Raw genomic sequence first — 12,869 nt, forward strand, 5'->3', positions numbered from 1 at the left:
AAGTTTCACACAGGTTCTTTATCTTCTTTCCTTGCACCAGAGGTGCTCCGCCAGAGACGGTTGGTTTAACTCGAAGACTGAAGCTCTTCGCACCAGGGGTGCCCCGTCAGAGACGGTCTTGTGATCAGTTGAGATGCAGGGATAAAAAAGGGAATAACTGAAGATTTATGTACAAATATTTACAGAATATACAAGTTAGATACAACGGCAAAAGGACAAACAACAAAAAGGGTGGAACTGGCTAAAACTAGGGGAGGCCCCTACTCGGCGTAGCCGAAGATGCGTAGCATCTCACCTTAGCGCAGAACCCCGCTTCCGGCTCCGGGGCCCGGTTTTAAAGCCTTAAAGGCCCGGCCCACATTTGGTAGCTCCCAATCATGTTGCACTGCTCACATGATTGGTTTACCGAGAACATGGCCAGCCCTCCAGCTTCCGTAGGGCAAAACGCCCTTTCCATTGCAAAATAAAAGTAAAAACAAACACAAATACACATTCGTGCCAGTACGTGCGCGAATCGGTACAGCGGGACGGGGGACACCCGTACTTCCTGGCGCGTTCGCGAGCGGCCGCGTTCCGAGAAAGGAGACACTTCGCTTTGAGCGCTCCCAGCCGCGTTCCGATGACCCCGCGTACACTACCGATCCCTTACAGCTATGATCTTCGGTCTAACCTACCGGCATACCTGCGCGTAATCTAAAAAAATCTCTGCCTCTCCCGTAAACGAGAGTAGAGTAAGCATGAAACGTTTACGGGCCTAACGTCATCTCGGTGGACACCCGAACCGCACCGTACAGGAAGGGAGGAACGCCACCACCCGTTCAGCGCGATGCCTTGCCATTTGAACGCAAGGTTTTTTGAGGAAAGGAAATGGCGCAGTAATTCTCTGCCATCTCGGTGGACACCCGAACCGCACCGTAAAGGAAGGGAGGAACGCCACCACCCGTTCGGCGCGATGCCTTGCCCTTTGAACGCAGCGCTTCTCCCCCGGATCACGTATGACAACGAAGTGTAACATGGCATTTATGTGCTTTGTGCACGCGTTATTAGAAATCGGAAATTATAATTCCGTGCATTATCAAAGCCACAGCTCCACTGATATCTTGATAAACATTGAGAAGGCACTGGCAGCAGTTATTTTTTGTCTCGTTTGGAGACCAACCGGCGCTTGCATGCCGGTCGCGTAAGAGGGCTTAGAGAGTCTCGTTAAATCTCGTTAAGTCTCGTACGGTGCCCGGATGTTCTCGTTTCAGAGCCCGGATGACTGGAATTCAGTGCCCGGATGAGTGGATTTCAGTGCCCGGATGAGTGGATTTCAGTGCCCGGATGAGTGGATTTCAGTGCCCGGATAAGTGGATTTCAGTGCCCGGTTGAGTGGATTTCAGTGCCCGGATGAGTGGATTTCAGTGCCCGAATGAGTGGATTTCAGTGCCCGGATGATGGCTCTCGGTCTCGGCGTGACGTCACCACACTGCCGACAACGGGGGCTAAAAGCATTTCATGCTTAATATTTACATTTTATGCGTAACAGTGCAATCTTAATTCTTAGCATTGGGTACTGCTTATCAGCAACTAAGGAGATAACGAATTTACCAATTTGTTACCAAATTTACCAGAAGCGGAAACTTCTTGAATGGAAAGCGGCCACTGATTCCTGTTGGTCAATGTCCATTTACTGAAACGCCCACGAGGTGGTGCGTACAGCTCACGCTGTTGCAATGCCGATCTGTTTAGCTCTCATAGCGTGGGCCGACGGCGCCACAGTCGCTTGCCCTTGCTAACTCAATCCACTACTGCGCAGCCTTCATTCCGGCAGCAGGAAACGCTAACGAAAAAAAAAACGGAAGGTGTGATCAAACCCACTGCAGCGCACAAGGAGAAACAATAAGAAATGCAAAGGCGGAGAGAGGCCTAGAGAACGATTTGGTTAATTACGCAGACTAAACGGGTTTAGCTCCGCTCAAGTGAGGCCGGTGAAGGAGAAATGCTGATGGGGTTCCTGTACTGCTAAGGTGTATTGTTCTCTTGATTTTGTTTTGACTACGTACAACCGCTTAGCAACTAGGTTTGCCGCTTCTAACTGTTGCGTGTGGGCTTGGAAGAAATTACGGTGAACTCCGAGCAATAAAATTTCAGCACACCTGCACACTGTGCGGACCGCAACTTTGTAATAAAAAAAAATTATCTTATCTGTGTTGTAGAACAGTGCCTAACGGAAAGACGTTTGAAAGAGGGCAGAAGCTAGGAGTTCCGGCTTCTAGAAAGAGAAAATAATTTGGCAAAAAAGTATCGGTTAAACTAGGATAGAGCTCAGTTAAACACTCGGCGCGATAGGATAGGATAGGATAGGATAGGATAGGATAGGATAGGATAGGATAGGATAGGATAGGATAGGATAGGATAGGATAGGATAGGATAGGATAGGATAGGATAGGATAGGATAGGATAGGATAGGATAGGATAGGATAGGATAGGATAGGATAGGATAGGATAGGATAGGATAGGATAGGATAGGATAGGATAGGATAGGATAGGATAGGATAGGATAGGATAGGATAGGATAGGATAGGATAGGATAGGATAGGATAGGATAGGATAGGATAGGATAGGATAGGATAGGATAGGATAGGATAGGATAGGATAGGATAGGATAGGATAGGATAGGATAGGATAGGATAGGATAGGATAGGATAGGATAGGATAGGATAGGATAGGATAGGATAGGATAGGATAGGATAGGATAGGATAGGAAAACTTTTAATGTCCAAAAGAAAGGGGGTAGCTAGAGGGCCACCCACCTAGATGACGGCAGAAAGGTCTTGGCTCTCGGCGGCTGCTTCAGCCAGTCGAGCGAGTCGTAGCTGAGTCTCCGGGTCGGAGCTCAGTGGTAGGGCCTCCCAGTGGTCTTTCGAGTTTATTCGTCGTCCCTTCCGGGGGACACGAGGACATTCCCGTAATATGCGGTCCAAAGTGGCTAACTTTGCAATTTGCGCAATTTTCTGAAAATTGTCCTGGGTACATAAGACACCCGAAGGCCGGGTTTGGAAATGTGTAATTCGTAACCGGCGTCAGCTGATGACTTGGTATCTGGTTAATCTATCCGCTGGAGGAAGTCTAGCTCTTTACAAATGATAGTGCTGTGTAGTTGCTCTGTATCCCATCATCTGTGAAGACCACCTCGCTCGGGTCCGCCCGGAAGGAAAAGCCTCGGGTGAACCCATGAGCCGTCTCATTACCAGGCAGGGATGCATGCGCTGGTGTCAAAACTAGCGTAATTTTTCGATCTCTTACATGATGGCTTAGAATTGTGTTCTCCAGGGGGGAGAACCGACCCCTGCTGGAATTTAGTATGGCAACTTTGGATTCGTTGATGATATACCTCGCTTTTGTGCCTACACAGGCCAGTGCTATGGCAGCTTCCTCTGCTGTCTCTGGGTTACCCGAGAGTATAGGGACCGTCATGTCTACTTCTCAACACGACGGCGTCTCTACATTTTCTCCTCCTTCATTTCCTTTTCTGTTTTCTTCGTCTCTTCTACTTTCTTCTCTTCTTCTCCTGCTCTCCTCTTTCGTCTCACTTGGCTTGGTTTTGGTTTGTCTTGGCTCTTTATTTTGGCTTTCTTTGTCACTTGTTCGCTTGAGCGCCAAGCTATAGGTCAAGCAATAACTACAACAGTATTTTTAGACATGACTTTTCTACACCCTGGTTCCGCAACGCTTGCACGACTGCTGAGGTTTCGACTAAGTCAAATGCAGTCTCGTAATCTATGAAGGCCATATATAGGGGTTGGTTATGTTTTCTGCATTTTCCTATAGCCTGAGTACCTTTTACGAAAGTCAGCCTGATCTTTTGGTTGATTGAAGCCATTGGTTGCTCTTATTCTATTAGTGATTACCTCAGTGCTTTTTTTGTACAGAGGGCAAAACGCATGTCTAGAACGACGGAACTTCGTGTTCTGCAGCTCCCAAAGCAGCTGCAACCAGGAAGGCAAAAAATGACTATGAAATCCTATAAGTTTAACTGCACATGCTTAAATCCAGACCGTTTTAAAGCAAACTTTATCACTAGATATCACGTGTTCAGCCCGAAACACGCCCAGAACGTGTTCTAGACAAGCGTTTTGTCTTCTGTACATGTAAAAAGGCCTCACATGAATGAAACGCTACTTTGAAGATTTTTGTCTCTCAAGCTGCTTACTTTCCTCTCTCTCTATCTTCTTACAGCCCCTCTTTCGTGTTGAATTGGCGTGTGTAAAGTAGTATCCCTTTTTCAACTAGTTCTCACCATTGCAAGCGGTGCTTCAAGAATCTCAGCAAACTCCTAAGGTTCAAAGTAACGCGACACAGTATGGAAAGTGCTGATGCTGATCCCCCAATTCATATTTCCCTGTAATCCATAGCAGTGCTCTGTCCCCTGGTAGCGGCACTTTCCTTGTGTCTGTGAAAGATCCTTGCCGTGGGAAGCGGTATTAATCACATCCGACGTGACCTCTCCTTCCGTCGATCCTTTCTCCGCTGCTCCCTTTCCGTTTTGAGTCGAGGCTTCTACGGCGGAAGGACAGAGCTGGCCCGCTGTTACCGCGGGAGATGAATGGGATCATCCGAAGCTAAAGGCGTCCCAGCCCGGATGCCTTGGCAGCGGCGGCTGCTCATCCCGGGTCGCGACACGGAACTGCCGGAATCAAATTGGGCCCCGGCCTGTTTGACATCCACTGGGCGGCTTCTGTTTGCTCTCAAAATGCCGGCTCGACAGTTTGTTGCCGGGAGACACGCGGGCTGGTACGCGCACAGCAACGCAGCGCAGTTGCGCCTTTTCCCTTTCAGCGCTTAGCGGGGAGCACGAATAGACAGACGGGCGAGCACGTCCTTTCGTTGTTTTACTTTGCCTCGCTGCTTTGCTGCAATGCGGTGAAGCGCACACTTTTAGAATTTTTTTGTCGCTTGATTACAAAGAGTGTTCGGAAAGTTAAAGGGGTAAAAGGATGGTTTCAGCCTCTTCAGTCAAGCATTGGGATGCACGGGCACTACGCTACATTCTCAACTCACAACGCGTTTTTGCCTTTCGCCTCTATTAGCGACTTTTAGAATAGGGTGATCATATATAACGCCCCTCCGGTTATTGTCTTGCCCCTGTGCACTGGCGCCATGCTATTCCCGGTTATTGTCTGGCGCATGCGCACTGACGCTCCGCTATTCCCCTAGGCCCCTAACCGATAGAGTCACCCTATTCTAAAATCGCATGCAGGTTCGGAGGCTGGGTGCCTAGTATGTGCCCTCGTGCAACACAGTAGTCCGGACTAGGCGCTGAGTTATAGTCGCGAGCGTTGTCCATTTAATTAGGAAGTTATATTGATAAACTACGCTATTACCACACATTTATTTCTCGCTAAGTTTCTGTTAAAGGGGCCCAGTAGCTAGCAAATACCAACGCATACTTGATGTCAGAGAGATAAAAATAGTAAGCCTAGAATGTTTTTGCATCCGGCCGATCGTAAACTGGTTCATGCAGTTTCGTACTGAGAGTTAGCGCAACGTTACGAGCATATTTCTAGAAAGGTTTTGGCTCGAGTTCCCATCAAGTTTGAAATAATCTTGAAATTGCTTTCTAAAACTAAAAACGAAGCTAAGAGAATTTACAGATAACATGCATTGCTGTCTGCACTAGTAACTGCGATCTAGGCATTACTCGGACTCGCACGAGCTAGTATTTTAAACTTCTTCCAGAGGTAAGCGGTTTTCTTTTCCCTTGTTTTAAAGCACGCGCTACTCGGCGGCGCTGGGCCGAATTGGCGAGATGAGAGTTTTTATAAGCGCCACGACGCGTGGCCGCTGCCGGCGTCCGATAGAGAGGCCGACGCGGGACGCGAGGACTCTTATCTCGCGCCTGCACAGTGGCGCTGCCAGCTCAACGACGACGCCGACGGCGGTCCTTGAGTCGAGAACACGCCGCTCGCCCTAGTTTATAAAGCTTGACGCCCTCGCCACCATCCCGCGCACCCTCCTCGGGTAAGTAGTGCAGCTTTTTTCGAAATAATAGATGTGTATATATGCCCCGGACGGCTGGTAGAGAACGAGAGACAGAGGGTTTTGTTGGGGAAGAACAGGCAGGGGTTGATCTTTTCTTAAATTGTTAGTTTTTTCGTCGTCATGCTTCTTCGCGACGTCCATTGTTTGCTCCGGCGCCACGGTGGCGCGAGCTAAAGGCGCGCGCGAGCGTCGCGTCAGACGCGAAAACAAGGCGGCACAATCAGGCCTCTCCCCTTCGCTTTCCCCCCCTGCCTACTTCTCCCGCTTTCCACCCATCTGAGCGTGCAATGCATCTCTCCTGGCATCGTCCCCTGGGCAGAAGTTTCGGGGACGCTCGATTATAAACGAGCTCCTCTTTCATCGCACACGCGTTAAACAATAAAAACCACCCCGCTTAAATGTGCTGCGCCCTGAACTCTGCCATTCTGCTACAAGCATTTTAAAAGGGCATCGCGGTTTCCCGAAATAATACATGGCGGTGCTTTCATGATTTCTAACCCGAGTGCGGCCTTGTGTGCCTCGCTTTTCTCGAAGCCAGGGGAGACGGCGTCATCCCTCATAAAGTTGTCCGGGTCGTATTTAGTTTCGAATTCCCTGTTGCGACTCTTTTTAAAGCCTTTCGAGTTTTTGTCTCGGTTAATGCTGTTTTATGCGTCCCGGGACCTCACGTTATGATTTATTTTTTTCTGCCCACTTGGACGGCTGCGACGTGCAGACGAGAACACATATCAAATATGTCTTTATGAGGGCCATTGGAGATTTTCGCTTTTCTTGCTTAAGAAATCCAACAGAACGCTTACACTTTCAGAAAAAAAAAAAAGATTGTAAATCAGGACTGCGTCGTTAGAGTTTATTGACGAAAAACGTTTTATTTTTTGTTCTTTCCTTATTCTATTCCTCGCTTCTCACTCTTCTGGTCATGCATGGGCTACATATAAACAAAAGTAAGTAGCTACTTAAACGAAAAAACAAACAATAAAAAACGCAATCCCCTTCGTGCATTCTGCTTCGATTTAGTCTCGCGTTTTCCCGAGGCTTTCTTTGACGAAGCGCAAAGTGCCCCCCTTGCAAACGCATTTGACGCCGCAAAACCTACACCGCCCGAAAAAAAAAAAAAAAAAAGGAGACGCCCGGTGTCGCCAAGTTCTGTGCCGCGCTGAGTGACAACAGCGGCGACGGCAGCTGCCGCCAGACCACCCCTTATTGAAAGCGAAAGACGCTGGCTCGCCGCACGCGCAGTCACCGCGCGTGCGTATGTGTGTGCGGAACGGCCGACTTCTTCGGTGCGCACTGGCTGAGACCGGGGTAAGAGGATTGGGCGCGGATTTCAAGTTGGCTGGCGATGCGAAGCGGTATTGAAGAAAGGAAAAGGGCAAATTCGGTAGGCGGAAAATAAAAAGGCAAACAAAAGCAGAAAGCGAACTGCAAAGCCTCTGGGTGCGACTTCGAAGCCGCCTCTGAAGTTCTCTTTCACCTCTCTCCGTCTTGGTCTCATTCTATTCTTGCCTGAGTCGTCGTCTTTCTTTATTTGATTCTGTCTTCTTTCTTTCTCGTTTCTATACTTCACTCGTCCAGCAGCTGTATTGCAGGTCTGAAGCGTAGAGAGGCAGGTACCATATCGATTGAGATCGCGTGTGTCATACGGGGAGCTGGAAGTACAACATTTCCATAGAGTCTAGGCGCGCGCGCCGACCCTTCACGCGGGTTGGGGACCGCCGGCCCGAGCACGGAGGCGCAGGTTGGGACAGAAATCGATGCGATTTCTAATAGATTAGAACGCGCAGCCCTGGCCGTCGCTGCCGCCGCCGCGTAGACGAATGCCCGCATAACGACGACGGTGGGCCTTTGCTGCAGCGCGTCGAGGGAGAGAAAGTGTCTAGTGCTAAGAGTAAATTCCTCTCTCTCTCTCTCTCTCTCTCTCTCGTCATCCGCTCCTTGCTCCTCAGGTGGGGAGGAAGGGAGAGGATGAGGAGGAAAAGGAGGTTATTCTCCCATATCCACTCTCATTATGCGCCTCGCTGGAACAATCACTGGCAGCCGGCGGCGCGCCTTACGACAGGAGCAATTGAATTCTAATCGGTTCTTCCCTCCTTGTAGCCGAGCTCCTTGAACGAGATGTTTTCGAGAATCCGCTCCCCCTCCAAACGCCCGTATAACTTCCAGCTTTCGACGGAAAGACATTAAGGAAAGATGACGTGCAGTATCGAAGTGTCTACTTTATCGGGCTTATTTCCGCTCGTTGACGGCTTTTTACTTCCTTAATACAGACTCGAGATGCGTTAAATAGTATAAATCATTGCACGCTCCGGCGTGCAGTGAGGCATTGCTCAGCGTAATACTATGCAATCATTTTCTGCGTGCGGGCGTCATAACTGAATCGGTGACGCGACAACTGCGCAGTTGGTGCATCGATGCGCGCTACCGCTCTTCGAGCTACGGTAGTGCTTCGCGCCGTAGTTATCTTCTTGTTAGAAAAAGAAAGAAAAACAATCAAAGGAGGTTTGTGGGGAGTGCGACGGAGGTTCCTTGTTAAAGCTACTTCTCTCAAAGTACTTCAGGGTGTTCGCAACGTTTCCTAGAGGGAAAAGTGCCGTGCGCTTACGCAAGCAACCGTTAAGACGTCTGCGCCACAACCTTAATGGAGAGCCATCTTGCAACCGCAATCTCCTCCGCCTGCATGATCTCGGTCGTTTGCCTCACGATAAACACAGTGTACTGGAGAAAACGGCTGTTTTTCCTTTCAGCCCCTAGAACTAATGCCTTTCTTCCTTCCCAGTTGATGATGTGTAAACACGCTACTGTACCAAGCGCTGTTGTAACGATGGTGTGAACACTTAGTTGCAAAGTAATTTTTGGTCTAAACGTATACTCTCAACTCATCACCCATCGGTGAAGGCTTCCTGCGTACTTCCTCTTTTATATAGCCGGGAGATCGATGTGTTGTCTGAAATAAACCAAACTAGCTGACGTCATTCCCTGCGTCACCAAAGCGCGCTGTTGTGATTAAAAACAAAAAAACAGTCCTTCGGCTGCGCTCTTTGCTGACAAACACATTGTATAAAGCAGAGAACCTCCATCGGATCTCTGACAACGCTTCGTGTTGGGCTATATTTACAGCATGCTGACGGAAAGTCTGCTTTTCACTTTTGTAGCCACTGTTGTCTGGAAATAGATACGACGACGAGGCTCCGTTTTGAAAAGGACATTTTTGTTTTTTGTTTGCTTCTTGACAGGCATATCACGGTGACGGTATTATTGGCAGGCACTTCTTACACTGCTTCTCTATATAGGATCAAGATATTTTTGATACCAGCTAGTCTTGTATATCAACTACAGTGACTAAACGTTTGTTGACAGAGCATATACTGTTTCCGTGAGATTCGGTACCTCGTTTTCTTTCTGCCGTTTACACGCCTCACTTGCAGTATTCAGTGGCAAATCTTATGTTCTGTATTTTAATACAGTGACATCCCATCTATATCTCTTGGAGCGGCGCTCAAAGGAGAGTGCTCTCAGAAAGTTCTTAGGCCGCTAAGAATGTGACCGGTGCCGTAACCGAGTTATTTTTTGAGATTCGCTAGGTACAGTCTTCGCCAAAAGTGACCGTGCAACGGTGGTTTGTTTTTTAGCTGCCTAGCGAAGTACTTATGGCAGCCCTTAAGCTCTGGATCTGTGTAATGTGAACCCTTGTCCTCACGTTTTGACATCTTTCGGTCTTTAGGGGGGCCTTAAAGGCTCCGTTTCACGGTTGAGAAGCAAAATCCTCTCACTCGGTTACTTTTGGTAGAGAGGATACTCCTTGAGCGCTAGAGGTTTGCGGCACATAACAGAATTCACACATGTGGTCTGGGAAGCGCCAGGAGCACAGAAAGGCGTCCACTTCATGAGTCGACAACCTTATCCGGTCCCACTCAGTGTTAACGGAAGGATTTTGAGGAACATCTCGCGCTAAATAAGACTAAGAGCTAGAGTGGTATCAGGAGGAGGAGGATGGTGACGATGAAATATCAACAGCACTCAGTCCGTAACAAGAATAATGGGTCAGTTTTTGGGGTAGGACAACGCGAAAGTAGGTGTATACTGGACCGAGAGGCGAAGAAGCTATTTCAGAGACAAAAACAACGGGGGCTGGGGAAATGCACGAACGAAAGCAAAGAAAAGACGTAAAAAAATGGGCCCCGTCGCCGGAGCACCACTCAGGGCGGTATTTTCTGCCCAGTGACTTCTTCTCGGAGGACTCGTAGTGGAGGTAACGAACCGAGCCGACGAGTGTCGTCCGCGAGAGGCGGAGAAGACGAAGGTGACGAAAAGAAGCAACTTACGCGCGAAGAAGAGGCGAGTCAAGGCGCGAAAGGAGACGTCTCCGGAGACAAACAGCATCGGCTCAACGCAAACAGAGCGCTGCTTTCTCCTCTCCCTCCGCAGCGGGAGCAGTGGAGCCTACTCAGCGGAGTGAGCAGTTCTTCGAGAAGGAAGCGCGATCCGTGGAGCGTCGGCGCCTCTTCTGAGCCGAGAGGAATTTCGGCGTAAACCGCCTCGTCGCTTGCCGGTGTACTGCGAGACGAAAGGTAGAGACTAGTCGGTTGTGGTGCGGCCGAAAAGAAGAAAGCGGCCCGATTGTTTCGCGGATCTAAATGTCGAGTCTCGGCTCTGAAACTGGTCTCGGCTCTGGACGACACCTAGGAAAAATAGAAAGGGGCAGAGCATTCTTTCCGCTGCGTTTATTTTTCTATTTCTGAGTCCACACCTCGCATCTATGCTGGCGACTGTGACATAAACTTCGGCGTGGTAAGAATTCGGCCCCGATAAACCATCGACGACGTTTGTTCTCTATGACTAGCGTTCTCTTCAGCCGATGTAGGCTAATATTGTTGAACTGCTTAGACGAAGAAGAAAGCCTGCTTCTGCTTCGGTAGTCACTGCAGTTGCGTGTTCTTGGTCGATGTTTCTGGGTCAGTGTCTTAAGAAAGCAACAACTCGTGAAAATTTGCTGTACTGTCTCACCAGCCTCCGTATAAACTATTTTTTCGAAGTCTGGATGCATGGAGACAAATTTCGTTTTTGTTTTTTCTTCTCATTATCGAAGGCGTAACAAAGTGAACACCCCACAGCGGCAACGTCGAGTTGTACACTTAGAAAAAAAAAAACACTCAATCGCTTAATTTTTCATGTGGTGTCAGTTCTGGATTCGTTTCCTGTACTCGCACCTGAAAATCTGCGGCAAGAAGCAACCTTACTAAGATAGGTTTCTTTTGCGCTAGTAGAGCGTGAATTTAGCAGCACCTTAGCTCTTGCGCTTGCCCCAATTATTGGGACATCACAAAATCCACTGGTTGTTCCGAGGAACAACCAGTGCTTGCTGATGACGGCGACGTCATCAGCATTATGGTAGTCCAGGTTATCCGGTCGACCGTGACGTCATAGTGGACTTCAGCGCTGGCACCGACCGAGACCGAAACTGCCAGTACAGAATAGTTTGTAATCAATTATTAACGCTCAACACTGCTCTTTTGAGCTCATTCTTATGATTACTAGACCCGTAGGCCGCTTTCAAGACAAAAAACGGATACCTAAAATTTTTGTGTCTGTACCCATTTAAGTTTTGTCCTCTAACTTTCTATTAACTTCCAATTAAAGTTATTAACACAATGCGGAAACCTAGTGTCACTGCCCACTATACGAGTGCGCCGCACTTTAATGATCGCTCCGCTGTAGATGCCCACAGTCTGAAACTCAATAGAGCTGCCTCTTTTAAGAAGTGCCAGCTGCAAAGAAAGGGCTTCCGCCGAACACTTCCTCCCGGACCACAAAAGAAGCGACAGGAATTTTCCAGACCGGCAGCAGAAAAGAAAGCCGTGGTCCGACAAACTGCCCTTTTTCATGGCGCTTAATTTTTCAGCCAAAGTTTATTGCTACGACTTTGGTCGACACTACGAAGGTTCTTCCTTAACTAAAACACAGATTTTTCGCGGTTGGCTTTGTGTCATTGGTTTAGGCCTTTTCACTGTTTACAACGTGATAGAGCCCACGTGCATATCGGCCTATGCCACTCACGTGCAGTAGACTTCACCTGTAAAATCGCGTCAGAATGCTGCTTCCACAGCCCAGTGATAATACGGCGGAGTACAGGAAGCCAAATTTGAACCGGCGCATATACGAGGGGGTACCCAAAAGAAACCGGACTAATATTTTAAATCGGCACAGCTTCTGTGGTACCGCGTTTTGCCGCTAGGAGTACATAGAACGAACATTCCAGAGTCAGTAAGCCGAGTGCCGTCGCTGAAGGAGGTCAGACTAGTTTAGGCAGAGTTTTATAGTGACGACTGTTTTGTGTCAGTGTCGTTTTTGCAATGGCTGATTTTCGTGAAGAGCGTGCGCCGGCGAAATTCTGATTTTTTCTCGGAAAAAGTGGAACGGAAACTCTTGAAATATTCAGAAAGCCGTTCAAGGACGATGCTATGGGAACAACTAAAGTGTTCCTGAATTAAATCCTGAATCAAAGCAACAGTCATGCCAATGGAAAACTTCAAATTCACCTCGCCTCAAGAAAGCTCGTCAGGTGAAACCAAACCTCAAAACAATGCTGACTTGTTTTTTTCGACGTGAGAGGAGTGGTTCATTCAGAATTTGTTCCGCAGGATCAGACAGTTAACCAGGCTTTCTGCTTGGATGTTTTGAAAAGATTGGGCAACAGTGTTCGGTGGAAGCGGCCTGATTTGTGGCAGACGGGTGACTGGTTTTTCCACCATGGCAATGCCCCTGCTCACACAGCCCTGTCTCTACGACAAATTCGGACCAAAAACGGCATGACCTCTGTTCCTCAACCCTCATACTCACTCGACCTT

The 12,869-nt window shown here is 48.4% G+C and overlaps 1 protein-coding gene across 2 annotated transcripts in view; it reads left to right on the forward strand.

The window, feature by feature from the left end:
• The window catches only part of LOC149372217 (uncharacterized), a 125,073-nt gene that overhangs the window by 55,440 nt on the left and 56,764 nt on the right, over window positions 1-12,869 (forward strand). Inside the window, exon 1 of one of the 2 annotated variants that reach the window (XM_089566616.1) lies at window positions 5,884-6,003. The exons of the other annotated variant lie outside the window; for it this stretch is intronic. The gene's annotated coding sequence lies outside the window, so the exon portion shown is untranslated. Of the gene's footprint in view, window positions 1-5,883; window positions 6,004-12,869 lie in introns of those variants that run through there. 2 annotated transcript variants of the gene reach the window in all.

Source organism: Amblyomma mixtum, chromosome 1 (assembly GCF_055824585.1).
Source record: "Amblyomma mixtum isolate Tamu chromosome 1, ASM5582458v1, whole genome shotgun sequence".
Taxonomy (NCBI): Eukaryota; Metazoa; Arthropoda; class Arachnida; order Ixodida; family Ixodidae; genus Amblyomma; species Amblyomma mixtum.